Here is a 16,915-nt window from a genome sequence, read left to right on the forward strand (position 1 = left end):
TGCCTAGCAACCATGTGATTGGAGCAGAGATCAGTGTTCACTAAATGAAAGCCCAACCCCCCCCAGTTAGTAAAACACCCCTAGGAACACTTAATCCCTACACTGCCACCCACTGGTTAACCCCTTCACTGCCAGTGTCATTTACACAGGAATCACTGCATTTATCTAGTAGCGATTGCTGTATAAATGGCAATGGTCCCAAAAATGTGTCAAAAATGTCTGATGTCTGCCATAATGTTGCATTCACACAAAAAAAATAAAAAATAAAAAAGGCTGTTTGCCACCATTACTAGTAAAAAAATAAAACAAAAATGCCATAAAACTATCCCCTATTTTGTAAACACTATAACTTTTGCGCAAACCAATCAATCGCTTATTGCAATTTTTTTTTACCAAAAATATGTAGAATACGTATCGGCCTAAACTTTTTTTATATATTTTTGGGGGATATTTATTACAAAACAAAAAGTAAAAAATAATGCGTTTTTTTCAAAATTGTCGCTCTATTTTTGTTTATAGCGCAAAAAATAAAACCACAGAGGTGATCAAATACCACAAAAAGAAAGCTATATTTGTGGGAAAAAAAGGACGCCAATTTTGTTTGGGAGCCATGTCGCATGACCGCGCAATTGTCAGTTAAAGCGACACAGTGCCGAATCGCAAAAAGTGGTCTGGTCTTTGACCAGCAAAATGGTCCGGGGCTAAAGTGGTTAACATTGCTCAGCCGCTTAAACACTAAAATAAAAAAGACTGTTTCTTTTTGAATGGTTTCTTCATCTGTAGATCAAAGGGATCAACAAATGTATCCTCTGTTTAACCCTTCATAAACCCTAAAACTCACTATCCTCCATTTAAATTATTTTCCTGCTTTTTTTGGTACTCGTAAAAAAAAAAAATTAAAAATATAAGTTATCAAGGCATCCCTAGTATGGAGTATGAAGTTTATTTTTAAAACCGACAAAAATTTTACAGGTACATCAATTTTTGAAGATTATAAGCTAGGACTGGATTTTGTCACGTACTACTTAAAGAACTAAAGGCAAACCACCTGGTTTTCCCATTTTGCATACAGTAAAAAGGAAGAGATTCCCAACCCCTCACTTCCTGTCCCATAGCCAAAAAACAGGAAGTGGGGGTAAATCTCTACAAAGTGAGGGAATCCCTAGTTGTCATCAGGGTCTCTAGAGCTAGCGTCTCCATTGGAGGATTACCCCTCTATTGCTATTCTGGGGACAGCCCTGAATTTGGGATTGGTTTAGTTAAACGTTTGCTAACAGTAAAAACATGTCAGAGAATCTCCCGAATAGGGGCACAGACAGCAATAAAAATAGAGAGGGGTTTTAATCCCCCTTCATTTCCCCCCCCCCTTTATTTATACTTTAAAAGTCTCCTTGAGACCTTTGCCTACCTGGTACTGAGCCAGAGAGGCGTGCTGATGTCACAACCTCTGACTCAGAGCTTGGCCTAAGCAGGCCATGTAACATGTATGAAAAGCTGTAGTATCTGGTATTTTTTCATGTCAAGCGTACACATGCCAAGTAATGCTTTAGACTTCAAGTGATTGCAAAGTCTTGTCTTTTTCCCACAAATCGAGCTTTATTTTGGTAGCATTTGATCACCTCATTTTTTGCAAAGAAAGCAAATGTATTCGTAAATTTAGGCCACTATGTCTCCTGCTACATGTTTTTGGTAAAAATAAATAATACCAATAAGCATACATTGAATGGTTTGTGCAAAAGTCGTAGCATCTACAAACTATGGGATAAATTTATAGACTTTTTTTTTTGCTTTGCTCTAGTAATGGTGGCGATCAGCGATTTTTAGCAGGACTGACATTGAGGCAGACAAATCTCACACTAACACAGTGATCAGTGCTAAGAAAAAATAAATTCACTGTACTGACACTGGCTGGGAAGGGGTTAACATCAGGGGCGATCAAAGGGTTAAATGTGTTCCCTGGGAGTGCTTGCCAACTGTGTTGGGGGGGGGGGGGGGATCTCCATCTTCTCCCCTGTCAGAACGTGCAGATCGCAGCTCGGCCTCCCTCGGGTGGCCGGTGGACATCGAGTCCCCCAGACCCACTGCGTGTCCACAGTATCTTTTGCACTAAAGGTTTTACCCCCTTCCTGACTAGAACACTTTTACAATTTGGCACTGTCACTTTAACTGGTAATTGTACGTCAGGTAAAGCTGTAACCAAACAATTTACATCCTTCCTACCCATCCCCCACAAATAGCTTTCTTATGGTGCTATTTGATCACCTCTGCAGCTTTTATTTTTGTGTTATACACATATCTTCTATATATTTTAGGGGAAAATATATACACATATATACACACACACACACACACACACACACACACATTGGTTTGCGCAAAAGTTATAGCATCTACAAACTATGGGAAAGATTTGCGGCATTTTTATTTTTTTACTAGTAATGGAGGTGATCTGTGCTTTTTAGCAGTATTGCAACATTGTGGCGAACAGATGGGACGCTTGACACATTTTTAGGACCATTGACATTTTATACTGTGATCAGTGCTATAAAAATGCATTGATCACTGTGTAAATGACACTAGTAGGGAAGGGGTTAAAACTAGGGGGCGATCAAGGGGTTAAATGTGTGTTCTCTCACTGTGTTCAAATTAAACCCAAAAAACACTGCGCTATCAAAAACACAGAAAAGCAGCAGCTAACACACTAAGATGGATATTTTAGTTACAATAATATATAAAGAAAAAAAGTGTTGCGCTAAAGTGAAAAAAAAAAATTATATATATATATAATATATATATATATATTTTATGTGTAAATATCACACACGTGATAAATATATATGCAATGACAGTTTGTGAAGATGATTTGACGTTTGTCTTTTTATAAAACAATCCCAATAGGAGCATGTATATAAAAGAAAACATATTTTTTTTTTTTTTTAAGTAATGAAAATAAAGTGTCTCTTAGTGAAAAGAAAAGAAGCAATCACAGTCCCACTTAGTGCCGTAGAAACATCCCGATGTCTTCTAATCCACAAGGAAATATAAACACCCTGGTGTCGATACCACCACCCTATGCAGGTGCAAGCTTACCTACTCACTTGGACCCAAGTGAACATACGCTCAAAGGGTTAATTTTGCTTTAATCTGAAACGGCTGTGAGGCACCTAAGGCCACCCACGTTGGAACTTGAGATTCAGCACCAGAAGTCACTTCCAAAGCCAGGCTGTACTGGAAATTAGTATCAAACAAACAATCTCAGAACAGGTCACGCTCCCCAAGAAGACCATATAGAATGAAAAAAATGGGGCCAAAATAGCGCAATTCCGTAAAATCTATTTATTAAAAAGTTATCAAACTTACATTTCAGTAGTTGATATAAGCACTTATAATATAAAGGATGGCAGCAGTGGAGTCCTCCCAGCGCGTTTTGTCTCCTTAGACTTCGTCTGGGGTCTCACTGTGTTATAACTGTATTGGGATAGGACTGAGTAGGAGGGGAGACATATCGCGGTTCCTACTTACTAGGAATGAAAAACGTCTCCCCTGCTCTGACAGCACAGGGATTTGTGTGTGTTTACCAACCAATAAAAGCAGCTCCTTGGGGGGAGCTTGGAATTGGCAGCAGAGGAGCAACACCCCCCCCCCCCCTCAAGGAGCTGCTTTTATTGGTTCAGTCCATTACTCTGCCTCTCAACCCCAAAGAACTGCCCCTCTGGCAAACCTAGCAAGATGGTCGGTCGGCCGGCCGGCATACATGCTGTATATTGATCTTTGTTTGTGAGTATAACCTGTTTTTATTTAAATAAAGTTGTCCGCCTGTTTTATGCTATATGAGGCCTCACTATTTGTTTTAGGAGTACCATCTGAATTGCTACCTGCCTACACGAGAATCTCCTACGATTTTTCTACAATAAGTTCCAGTCAGAATCGGTGGGGTTTGTGTGAGCCATCTATAAATTTAGTGAGCGTTTATACGCTTCCTTTTGGTAAGCATGCATTCTTACTGGTGATCAGCACTTTTGGTTTTGGTGAAGGAGGACTGCACGTTTGCTTAATTTCTTAAAGGGATATTCCTCTCACTGCAAGGACTCTTGTTTACATCACGTGATCAGCTGTCATTGGCTGACAGCCATTCACGTAGCAAGGGGCCAGGAACGGCCCCTTACTGCGATCAGCCGAGTCTCATTGAGTTGGTGGTCAGAGTGTGCCCCACAGGGGGCACGCAGGTAGCTCATGTACAGGAGGATGTCATGACTGCCTCCCGGCAATTAAGGTCCGCGTTGTAGCTGTTATTGGGCTATAGCTGGGGCGCAAAATTGTTAATGGCTTGACAGTTTGGTTGATGAATTGACAACTGACAGTTATTCACAGTATGCTTTCAAAATATCCATGAGAAAAACAGTTTTATACGTTTTAGGCCTCATGCACACTGGACATTATGAAAAAAAAAAAAAAGTGTAACGTTAGCTGGAAAGTGAGTTTTTCAGCGTTTGGCTTTTTTTTTTTTTGTTTTTTTTTTAGCTGTAGTGTTTTTTTTTAGCAAAACTATATTCCCATAAAAGCTTATGGGCCGAAAAGCCTAGGTTTTAAGCTTTTTTTTTTTAACCCCTTCAATACTGGGCACTTAGCTTCCTGCCCAGGCCAATTTTTAGCTTTCAGTGCTGTTGCAATTTGAACAACCATTGCGCGGTCATACAACACTGTAGTCAAACTATTTTTTTGTTCCCACAAATAAAGCGTTCTTTTGATGGCATTTGATCACCTCTGCGATTTTTATTTTTTGCACAATAAAAAGACCAAAAATTTTGGGGAACAAACAAACAAGTTTTTCTTTGTTTCTGTTAAAAAAATTTGTAAATAAAGTAAGTTTTCTTCTTCAATGACGGGCACTGATATGGCTGCACTGATGGGCACCAGTATGCTGCACAGATAGGTGGCACTGCTGAGCATCACTGATTTTTTTCATGATGGTGCCAGTCAGTGCCCATTTGTGGGCACAGATTGGGCTGTCATTTGTACACGTGGATGGCCATGGGGTACATACCTGGCCATCCACATGTTGCACCCTTCCTGGTGGTCTTAGTGGCTTGCCTGGTGGTCTAGTGTGGGCATCCGAGGGGGAGCTGCGCTGATAATCAGCACAGAGAGGCCCCCCCCCCCCAAGGAGAGCTGGCGATCAACGGCTTTTCCTGTTTACATTGTGATCAGCCGTAATTGGACATGGCTGATCACATGGTAAAGAGCCTCCAACAGAGGTCGTGTGCCAGACTGACCCACCGCACCACCGATCGCTGCAATACGCACCCCCACGGGCACGCGGCGGCTGTTATCCTGAAGGACGTCATATGATGCCCAGTCAGGATAACAGAACCACCGTTGGAAAAGACCCCTGCCAAAAACTGCTAACAGCCTATGTTTGCATGGACACATAGAATAACATGCTGGGGAGTTTGGGCACCTTCACACGGACGTGTAATCCTGTATCCTGTTCCCACTTCCAGGAGTCCGAGCCGTGGCCCGTGACATCACTGCGTGGCTCCCTCCTCCTCTTCCTCCCCATCGCCAGGCCAGTAGGAGAGGTGCACATGTGCGGTAGGGTTCCCAATATGAAGCCATAAGGCTCCCGGGTACCCTTACCCGCAATGGCAGGGGCAGAAAGAAATATCAGCTGCGGTTCCCTACATCGCTGCGGTAATAAGACCGGTAAGTGTCCTATTGTTAAAAGACAGCAGCTGCAGTATGGGTAGCTGCTGGCTTTTAATTTTTTTTTTTGCGCAGAGCACCACTTTAAAGTCCTAAGTACAAACTATAAGCAAAACTTTTTTTTTCATTTTGGTTAGTAAGCATCCACACTAACAGTCCCCCCCCCCCCCCAAAAAAAAGCATTGTATAATAAAAAAAATAAAAACACACACACAACCTATCACCCCTCATCAGTGCCACTGTCACATGACAAAAAAAAAAAAAAAAAAAAAGTATCAGTGGGTACTTGAGAAAAAAAAAAAAAAAAAAAAAAAAAGCATCAGTACTTGTACGGTCTTGAAGTGGTATTGGTACAACCCTAGTCCTTATGGAAAGGTTTTCCAATACATGGACCTCCTTGCTATACCCTATATCACTATCCTAAACACCCATTCAATTGAGAAAAATTACTTTTTTTTTTTTTTTTTTTACAATTACGAATTTATGTGAGGGGGGGGGGGGGGGGGCGCTAAACAGACCCCCGACATCTTCCCTTAGTCCCTTCCAGAGAAAGTGACTGAGGACACAGATTCCCCAGTCCCTTTGTTTGCACTCAAACTGAAGCATCGCAGTCAGTTTACGATGCTCAGTTAGGAATGGACAGCCGGTAAATGACATATACTGGCTGCTTTCTCCGCGCTCTATCCTGACAGATCTGGGACAGGGGAGGGTAGAGGGGCACAGAAGGGTACCTGGGGAGTGTGGGAGGGGGAAAGTGGCTGTCAGCCACACAGAGATCGGTAATTTTAACTGCCCCAATCGATTTTCCATGACTGCTCAGGTATCGGATCAAGCATCAAAGCATTTGCACAAGTACTAATGCAAATGCTCTGTATCGGTGCGATTCTAATTTAACCACTTCAGCCCGGAAGAATTTATCCACTTCCTGTCCAGGCCATTTTTGGCGGTTCACCACTGCAACGCTTTAACTGACAATTGCGCACTCGTGCAACGTTGTACCCAAGTAAAATTGATGTCCTTTTTTTTTCCACAAATAAAACTTGTTGGTATTTGATCACCTCTGCGTTTTTTTATTATTTGCGCTATAAACAATTAACAAAAAAAATTAACAATTTTGAAAAAAAAAAAAAATTTTTACTACAAAAAAAAAGGCTTCCTCAATTTAGCCAATATGCATTCTGCTACATATTTTTAGTAAAAAAAAAAATCCCAATACGCGTATATTGATTGGTTTGCGCAAAGGTTATAGCGTCTACAAACTAAGGTTTTTTTTTTTTTTTTTTACTAGTAGTGGTGGTGATCAGCAACTTATAGCAGGACTGTAACATTAAAGCAAACAAATCAGGTACAGACACTTATTTGGGGACCGATACATTGATCAATGCTACGTAATATGTACCATAACTGTACTAACACTGACAAATAAGGGGCTATCAGGGGCAATCAAAGGGTTAAATGTGTGCCTAGTGAGTGCTTTTTAAAGTGGAAGTAAACCCTCCTATCGTTTCGAGCCAAGGAAGCTGCGATCTTGGCCTCTCTAACCTCCAACTGCCATGATGCGGCACATGTGATCCATTATGACACCAGCCATTGGATGGTTTGACAGTGTGGTTGAGCATCTAACCAATGTGACAGCTAGCATTTATGGCATGCCGGGAATGTTAAAGCGGGGTTCCACCCTAAAGTGGAACTTCCGCTGATCGGAACTCTCCCCCCCTCCGGTGTCACAATTGGCACCTTTCAGGGGGGAGGGGGGTGGAGATACCTGTCAAAGACAGGTATTTACACCCACTTCCGGGCATAGACTCCAGTGGGAGTCTATGCCTCTTCCTGTCCTGCCACGCTGTCTGCTGGGACACACACGGGTCCCAGAGACAGTGCGGACAATTCCTATTGCGCTGCGCGACTCGCACATGCGCAGTAGGGAAGTGAAGCCGATTTGCTTCACTTCCCGATTCCCTCACCTAGAATGGTGGCGGCAGCAGCCGAGAGATCGATCTCGGCATCGCTGGACCCCGGGACAGGTGAGTGTCCATTTATTAAAAGTCAGCAGCTGTAGTATTTATAGCTGCTGGCTTTTAATATTTTTTTTCCCCCAGTACAGTCCCGCTTTAACAGTTTTTTTTTTTAAACCATTAAATCATTGGTAGGCCTAATGATTGGCTCCCACTGTGTCCAAGTACAGCAGGAGCCATTTACCGACCAGGAAGGGGGAAATCACGTACAGAAAGGCCTCCCTGCTGCAGTAGGCGTATGCGGACCGGTCCAGAATGGTAAAAAAAAAAAAAAAACTCTTTATCCCAAGAGATAAAAAAAAAAAAAAAAAAAGTTTGCTGTAACTGCTGTAGCTGGAGTTTGGCTTAAATTTGTTAGTGTATCTAAATTTGCTAGTACATCTAACACTTGCCTCTCCCCCAGACTCAATGCTGCTGTGGATGGGTGCCCCCCCCCCGTGCTTCTTTATCCAGAGGATGAGCGCTCTAAAACAGGAGGTGTGTTACTGACCAGATCACAAAGTCAAAATAGAGGGGGTAAAAAAGCCTAAAGAAAAAAAATGAAACCAGCCACCACATCTAATGATTGGTAAGCTGCAATATGTTACATTTTGGGTTTGATACCGCTTTAAGAATTAGAAAACCGCAATCTAATAAAGGTTTTGAGGTTTAAAACACTTTCTTTACATTCTATATTTTTCCAGTACATAAACACAGGAAATAAATGAGAATAGGTTAGATTGGATGAATAAAGCAATCCATGCATGACATACAATGGTTGACAAATTGCCTAAATAATCTGAGGGGCCTTGTGTGACGATATTAAATACAAACTCTTAAACACACACAACATTCTATTTCAGTTTTGATTTGACACATAGGCTCAGCCTTGCAGTGCCTCATGGGACTTGTAGTTCCACAACAGCTGGAGGGCCACAGGTTGAGCATCCATGTAACTAACCAGATTTAAAGCGGAGTTCCGCGATGTCCTCACCGGACGGGGGGGGGGCATACACGGTGTAGGTTGCCACAGATAGTGTGGTGATCCATGTCCAGAAGGAGGAGCAACCAACCGCCTGGATTTGACCGGTATCTGCTCCCCTCTGCAAGGTGTCAAACATGGCACCGGATGAGGGGGGGGTGGAAGGGGAATATGATAAACAAAAGTTCAATTTCTGGGTGGAACGCCACTTTAAAGAGGAAGTAAACTCTGATGGGTTTTACTTCCTCTTTATTTCCCTGAAAAGGTAACGCATAATAGTAGCCCATTATGTGTTACTTAACTTAAACCAAAGCCTGCGACGTCACTGCTGTCCCCACTAGCGGTGAGCGTCCATCTCCCCCCCCCCCTCTTCCTTCCAGGGGCCGTGAACTCCAACTCTGACTGGCCGCAGTGATGTTACGCATGCGTGCGGGAACCTCCAGTCATGGCATGACCCCCCCCTTTAGAAACCGCATGATCTGCCCTTTTCTAAAGTGCGCATGCGCCGTAGACATTGGTGCTTTGCTTTATTGTAAATATCTCCTAAACTGTGGAGGTTTAGGAGATATTTCCAGCACCTACAGGTAAGCCTATAAGGCTTACCTGTAGGTAAAAGTGGTTGTACACGGTGTACAAACACAAGAAAAACAGAAATGAAAGGCGCACACACCTGGTGCATTACCAAAGATAATTTAATAAGACAACGTTTTTATATAAAAGTGGCTACTCACAAAATGCAACTGACACAAAAAGCCATAAAAACAGAACACGGGGTACAGCCAACGTGTTTCGGGGGCACACCACCTTCCTCAGAGCTAGGCTAGTCTCGTGCATCATGGGAAACGCGTTAGCTGTACCCCGTGTTCTGTGCATGTCCATGCACTGTTTTACGGCCTTTTGTGTCAGTTGCATTTTGTGAGTACCCACTTTTATATAAAAATGTTGTCTTATTAAATTATCTTTGGTAATGCACTAGGTGTGCGTGCCTTTCATTTCTGTTTTTCTTGTAGTTCCTTTTGGGTTACCCCATCTGAGGGTGGCTACATCCTCCCAGGTTTGGGATACCATATATAGCAGGGATATGCAATTAGCGGATCTTCAGATGTTGCAAAACTACAAGTGCCATCATGCCTCTGGGTGTAATGCTTATGGCTGTCAGTGTCTTGCTATACCTCATGGGATTTGTAGTTCTGCAACAGCTGGAAGTCCCCTAATGCATATGCCTGATATATACCTTTCACACCACCATTGTATCTGACATATGTTACTCCGCACCTTGGAAGACCTATCATCAGCTCTGAAAGTGACTGTTTTTGTACCTCAAGGTGTACAATCACTTTAAAGCAGAGTTCCACCCAAAAATGGAACTTACACTTTTTGGAATCCTCCCCCCTCCCTCCGGTGTCACCTTTCAGGGGGGAGAATGGAGCAGATACCTGTCTAATATGGTTATTTCTTCCCAATTCCTGGCATAGATCACTGTGGTGATCACAGTGACCTACGACACTTCCAGCGCCTACTTTGTCCTCCCCCGCCATCTTCTGGGAGATACACAGGTCCCAAAACACAGCAGGGACCAGTGAGGACACGCATGTACAGTAAGGAACCAGGGAGAGAAGCCACAAGGCTTCCCTTCCTGATTCCCTTACCGAGGATGGCGGCGGAGGCAGCGGCCAAGACCCAGACAGATCAGCTTTGACTGCCGACATCGCAGGCGCCCCCTGGACAGGTAAGAGTCCTAATATTAAAAATCAGCAGCTGCAGTATTTGTAGCGGCCGGCTTTCAATATATTTCTTTTTTTTTCCCGGCGCACTTCCACTTTAAATACATTAACAAATTGAAGCCAAACTCCAGCTTCATTAATTACAGCAGATTGTTTTCCTTTTGGGGGGGGATAAAGGTTCTGTTAAAGTGGTTTGTCTCATCCCTCCAATAGCTGCTGGACACCTTGTTAAAAAATACAACAGACATACTGGCTGGATCACCATCAGGAAAGGAAACCTAAAAAAAAGGAAAACAAATGCAGCCATCTAATCTAAGAAAGTCCCTTCTTCTGAATCCGAGTTGCAATACAATACATGTTTGCTATTGCGTAGAACACTGTGCTTTACCCTAGAGGCCTTCAGAATACATAGGATTAAACGCTGTGCAGAGGGGGAGAAGAGCAGCTCAGAGTGTTGGGGATGAGGAGAAGAGCAGCTCAGAGTGTTGGGGATGAGGAGAAGAGCAGCTCAGAGTGTTGGGGATGAGGAGAAGAGCAGCTCAGAGTGTTGGGGATGAGGAGAAGAGCAGCTCAGAGTGTTGGGAAGAAAGGAGCACAGTGTGGAGAAGAGCACACATTCCTCCACAATGGCCGGTCTACACACACAGAGGGGGGGCCCCCAGGGGTCACGTGACCATCCCCGGCCCTCTCCTGAGAAAAGAGCTGGGTCATGGCTCCCCTCTCACTAGGCCTCCCCGGGGTTTGTAGTGTGTGGAGGAGATCGGAAAGGCCCGGGCCTAGTGTGAGGAGCCGGAAGGGGGCGGCCGCCTCTGAGTTGGGGGTGGAAGGGAGCGGGGCCGGGAAGTCAGGCTAGGCCGCGGAGCCTGCGGTGGAGTGTGAGGCGTAGGTGAGAAGGCCGCCACTGGGGTGACAGGGGGGAGGAGGAGACGGAGGTGAGGCGCCCCCGTGTGTCAGCCGCCGCCGCCACCACCGCACTGCCCCCTGCCTCATTTTTCATACGCCACTTCCCTCCCCCACCTCTCCTCACCCCCCTCAGCGCCGTTTTACCTGGTCGGGTCAGCCAACTCAGCTCCGAACTCCGGCCGCCTCCGCCATCTTAACACAGCCCAAAGCCCCTACTGACTGCTGGACCCGTGAGCGCAAGATCCGCGGCGCCCCCCCAAATCTCGCGAGACAATTTTTTGTTGGCCCCGCCTCCCTTGTCTGCCCAAGCCAGTCCTCGCGAGATTTTCTTCTCGTTTCCCCCTTAGAGGCAAAGTCGCTGTAAATTTCGCGAGACTTGCTTGGACTGCAGGGGTTTCTCCACCCCCCTTCTACCGCCGCCGATGACAAGTCTCGCGAGAGCGTCATTCCTCCATCTCCAGATTTTCTTCCCCCGGATAGAGAGGAGGGCGGCGCGTCGCAAGCAGATCTCGTGATCTCTTCTTGCCCTGAGAATCTCGCGAGATTTTTGTCATTCAGCAGCGCCTGTGGTGACTGGAGAGTGTCAGTGGAATTGCTTTATCATGAACGGCGGGGCCATGAGTCATGGAACTCAATGAGTCCCGGGTTCATGGCCTGCTGTCAGTGGAAATTTTCAGCCCTAATTGTATGTTCATTAAATAAAATGACAGAATCATTTCTACACATTGCACTCCAATCACACACTGTCCGCCATCAATAAAGTACCTTGCAAACGGTGTGCGCCTGGCCCTGTTCACATCTGTGCGTTTTCGGTGAGGTGGGCTAAAAAAAAAAAAAAAATTCTGCACACTGCATTTTTAATGTCTTTTCTATGGCGTTTTATTGTAGTGTGTCTAAAATGTGTAAAAACTCACTATAGGGACGTGTGAACCGGCCCGAAGTACTGAAATCTTCACACCAGTTTTTAGTATCTCGGCACTGTCATATGTGACTAATTCACAGACATCCCAAGTCTCCCACAAGTCGCAGTACCCTTTGTATTTTGCTGCGGGCTTCCCGGACACCTGCGAGCGCCAGGCGATCACCTGGCTGGGCCTGTCACTCAGCCCCAGACAGAAGACAGAGCAGATCGAGCGGCCAAATGGAGCACGGCCATGGCAGCCGCTTTGTCTTCTGTCTGTGGCCAGGGGAGGGGACCGGACAGAACCAGGAGAATTGCACTGCTGTGACACTGAGTCTGCATTCACACCTGAGCGTAGCATTTTTGAACGTTTTTACTGGCGTTTTGTCAAACGTATTTGCGCGTTTGCATACATCATTTTCCAGTGATTTTTAACTGGCTTTTTTTTTATTTTTATTTTTTTAGACAATAGGAAAAATGATCATCTCTGTCATTATTTGTTGCTGTTTTTAAATTTTTTCATCTGCTTCCTGGGTGAATATTGTATTTCTTAGTCCGCCGGACTTTTGGGTTTTAAAAAAAAAAAAAAAAAAAAAAAATTCAGCCAGAGCCCACACACGGGCGGATTTTCCACCGGATTGTTTGATCGTGTGTACGCGGCTTATGTGCAGCAATATGGTTACATTTTAATGAAGGTACAACATTTAGCAACTCGCATGGTTGATGATTAAAAGAGGCACATCTAAGTATGCAGGCATCTGCGTCTCTCTTATTTTATTTTCCCACTCCCCCTTTGATATACCTGAAAGTGCACACCTCGGGTTTTTGGCTTTCCTAATGCTAAAGTTTTTTGTTTATGTTCTCATTTTCCTGGGGTACATACCTCTACTGTTAAGTTATCTATGTTTGTGTTTTATCTACCTTTGTTGTACAATATTAGATGGATTAAGAGGATTTACCTTTGTTGCTCTAATATTTTTTTCATTTTTATGTACAATAAAAATAGATTTACCTCTAAGTAGGCAGGCTTCCAGGGTAAAGCAGTCTACATAGACCACCCCCTACACTACTGACTCTTACCCCTGTCAGTCTGCAATCGTGACCAGGAAGACTACTCTGCAGTAGAGCGCTCTGAAAGCAAGGCATGGAGCACAGAGTGGAAAGGACAACGTCAACGGGGTGGAGAGGATGGTCTATGTCAGTGATACAGTGTAACAAGGTATTGCTATGACCACCAGTTTATTCTCTAGAGTAGTGATGGTGAACCTTGGCAGCCCAGATGTTTTGGAACTACATTTCCCATCATTCTCACCTAGACTGCATGAGCATCATGGGAAATGTAGTTCCAAAACAACTGTGGACAGCTTTACCCAGATGCCTGCATACTTAGATGTGACTTTTAATCATCAACCATGTGAGTTTCTAAAATGTTGCACCTTCATTAAATTTAACCATATTGCTACATTTAGAGGCACCTCTCTTGTCTTTTATACTCAGTTGTGACTTGACACTACTTGTATATTAAGACATCGTTTGTAAATCAAGTCAACAGTTATTAAAAAATCTTGCTTGTCTTGCAAAATGCTCTCAAACCAAGGTTTTACTGTATAGTACAAGGTCCAGAAGGCTAATGTCGTGTACACACGGCCAAACTTTGACAGCAAAGGTCAGACGGAACAAATCCGTCGGACAATTTGACCATGAGTGGGCTTCATCGGACCATTGCTGTTGAAAAATCAGACGGACTTTAGATTTAGAACATGTTTTAAATCTTTCCGATGGACTCAAGTCCGGTCAAAAAATCAGTTCGTCTGTAGGCTAGTCCGATAGATGAAAACTGACACTAGGGCAGCTATTGGCTACTGGCTATGAACTTCCTAATTCTAGTCCAGTCATACGTCATCACGGTCAAATTGGTCAGACTTTGATGTGATTGTGTGTAGACAAGTCCGATTTGACGGAAGTCCGTTGAAATGCTGTCAAAGGCCGATGGAATTCAGTCCATTGAAAAGTCCGGTCGTGTGTACACGGCCTAATAAAGACACCTTAGACCTCGTGGGATAAATATACATCATATACAAATATCACCTATTTGATATCCTACAATTGCTAACTAGTAAATTATATGTTGGTTTTTGGATTGTGGAGCAGTGTCCTATAAATATAGTCTTACCTAGGATGGTGGGTCTGTTGGGCTTAAGAAAGAAAGAAAAAAAAAAAACTCCACCACACTTACAGCATACACACACCCCCCAGATCTTTTGATTAGGGTAGCGTTAGTTCTGCAAGACCCTGTCTGGGGTTCATGAAAAGGTTGTTGCTGGCAGCTCTCATATTATCATTGGAACTACAATGCAGCTGGTAAGCGGACGTTTAGGAGCAGTTGGGCATTTTTTTTTTTTCAAATATACATTTTTATTAATTTCAAACAATGCCCAACATGGGCATGGACATATCGTACAACATAGAAGTGGGATACATAAAGGGCAGGGAGGAAAAGGGGAGCACATATTGAACATATTGCCGAGAGCAAGGGAGAGGTAGGTTCATAGAAGACACTGTACATGGCATACCAATTATACCTCCATGAAAGACCTAAGTCAATCTGTCATCTGGGGATAACCACGTGTCTAAGCATAAAATCTTCATTAAGAAGCCAGAAGTGTATTCGAGAGCCTAGATCCGTTCAGTTCCCCCCATCTCCGGCTCTCGTCAGAACCTCAACACCCCAGCAAAAACCCAGTACCAAGGACAGAGACCATTGGGGGTGGGGGAAGGGACACTGAAGAGGGAAACTGAGGGGGGAAAGAGAGGGGGGGGGGGATTCTGGTTGATTCAGGACTGCCCTAACCCACATGTAGTCTATAATGCTGACCATATTACAAGGTCCTCAGAGATACTCCTTCGGGCGAGAATATAAACTGGTGCCACAGCGCCCATGTTTTCCTAAATTTTTCCTGCTGTTGCCTCCCCGTAAGCACCAGGTCCTCCAGTTTACTAATGTCCTCCACCCTACGAATCCAGGACGCCACCGATGGAGGGGCCTGGCTTTTCCAGTGGAGCGGTATACATGCTCTAGCGGCATTTACTAGGTGACATAGAATGGATTTTTTGTACTTTTTAGTGGACATGGTATTTACGTGCAGGAGAAAGAAGGCCGGGTCATTGGGGACATTATACTTTGTAAATTTTTGAATAACAGTCCTATCTGTGGACCAAAAGTGAGACAACTTCGAACATGACCAAAACATATGCAACAACGTGCCCTGTTCTAGTCCGCAGGGCATTTTTTTTAAGCAGCCCCTGAACTCTCCCCAATGTTATCTTATGGGTACATGTACACTCAGCCTTCCACTGTAGTTTAGAAGCTGTTGAGGTTAGAAGCATTTCTTTGAAAGCAAAAATTTGCAAACAGGATAAAGTTCAGGGGCATTTGAAACGCCAAATGCTTGTAATTGCGGTAACTCGTGTTTATAAGCATTTTTGTTTATAGGGGAGAGAGAGACTGTTTTTTTTTTTTTCCTGCATTGTAGGGACCCTCTGTAAAATCTGTTATCTGTCAAAAATACTTCTAAACAGAAACGCTCATGGACTCTGCTAAACGCGGCATGTGAAAGTGGCAAAGTGGAAGTTTTTAAACATCGGTTACTACCTGTCAAGTTGCAGCATTCAGCAGAGGCTGTAAAGGAGATTGTAAAGGATAAAGTTTTATTTTTAAAAAATTAACACTTTATACTTACAGCGGTTCACAAACGCATCTGTTCATGAACAATTTGGTTCGCAAACAAGAGTTGACAAAAAAAATTGCTTTGGTTCACAAACACGAGTCGCGGCCAACTTCCCTGCTCTGACATTCATATTGAGAAGAGCAGTGCAAGATGAGAGTTTTAGGAGAACCAGTCCACTCAGACAGGGGTTCTGCCCCCTGACTACCATGGAGGGTGGGCTCACTTGACTGGGAATCATGGAAAAACAGTTTATATGAATTCTACAACTTTATCATTGCCTTAGATGATCTTTCCCTGGATGCACAGTGTGCCATTTTCTGGTCACTAGATTAGTCATTTAGTTTGGGGTTTGGGATCGTTTCAACAAGGATTAAAGAGGAGCTATAGTTTTATTTTTTTTATTTTTAGATGCTTACATGAAAAAGGTCCACCTAATGTAAATGACGGTATGTAATATATGTTTGAAATCCTCTTTGTACTGTATATATATTTCATTATTTTTTTTATATAAAAAAAAAAAAAAAGAAAGTTAATAATGGATTAACCTGATTTACATTAAGCCCTATGGGAAAATTTGCCATGGTTCGCAAACAAATTTCAGTCCTTTCACAAATTAAGTTTGTGAACCAAGGTATCCCTGTATCTCACAAAAATAAGTACATCCCTCAAATTTTTTTTTAATTATTATATTACATCTTTTCTTGTGACAACATTGAAGAAATGACACTTTGATACAATATAGTAAATGTATAGCTTGTATAACAGTGTAAATTTGCTGTCCCCTCAAAATAACGCAACACACAGCCATTAATGTCTAAACCGCTGGCAACAAAAGTGAGTACACCATTAAGTGAAAATGGCCAAATTGGGCCCAGTTAGCCATTTTCCCTCACCGGTGTCATGTGACTCAGTGTTACAAGGTCTTAGGTGTGAACAGGAAGCAGGTGTGTTAAATTTGGTGTTATCGCTCTCACTCTCAC

The 16,915-nt window shown here is 43.5% G+C and overlaps 1 protein-coding gene across 13 annotated transcripts in view; it reads right to left on the reverse strand.

The window, feature by feature from the left end:
- The window catches only part of HUWE1 (HECT, UBA and WWE domain containing E3 ubiquitin protein ligase 1), a 226,822-nt gene extending 215,208 nt beyond the window's left edge, over nt 1-11,614 (reverse strand). For all 13 annotated transcript variants that reach the window (XM_077479218.1, XM_077479208.1, XM_077479201.1 and 10 more), the window contains exon 1: nt 11,451-11,614. The gene's annotated coding sequence lies outside the window, so the exon portion shown is untranslated. The remainder of the gene's footprint in view (nt 1-11,450) is intronic.
- Nucleotides 11,615-16,915: the final 5,301 nt, after the last annotated feature.

Source organism: Lithobates pipiens, unplaced genomic scaffold (assembly GCF_037356315.1).
Source record: "Lithobates pipiens isolate NorthernLeopardFrog02 unplaced genomic scaffold, aLitPip1_a1.2 Scaffold_1, whole genome shotgun sequence".
Lineage (NCBI taxonomy): Eukaryota > Metazoa > Chordata > Amphibia > Anura > Ranidae > Lithobates > Lithobates pipiens.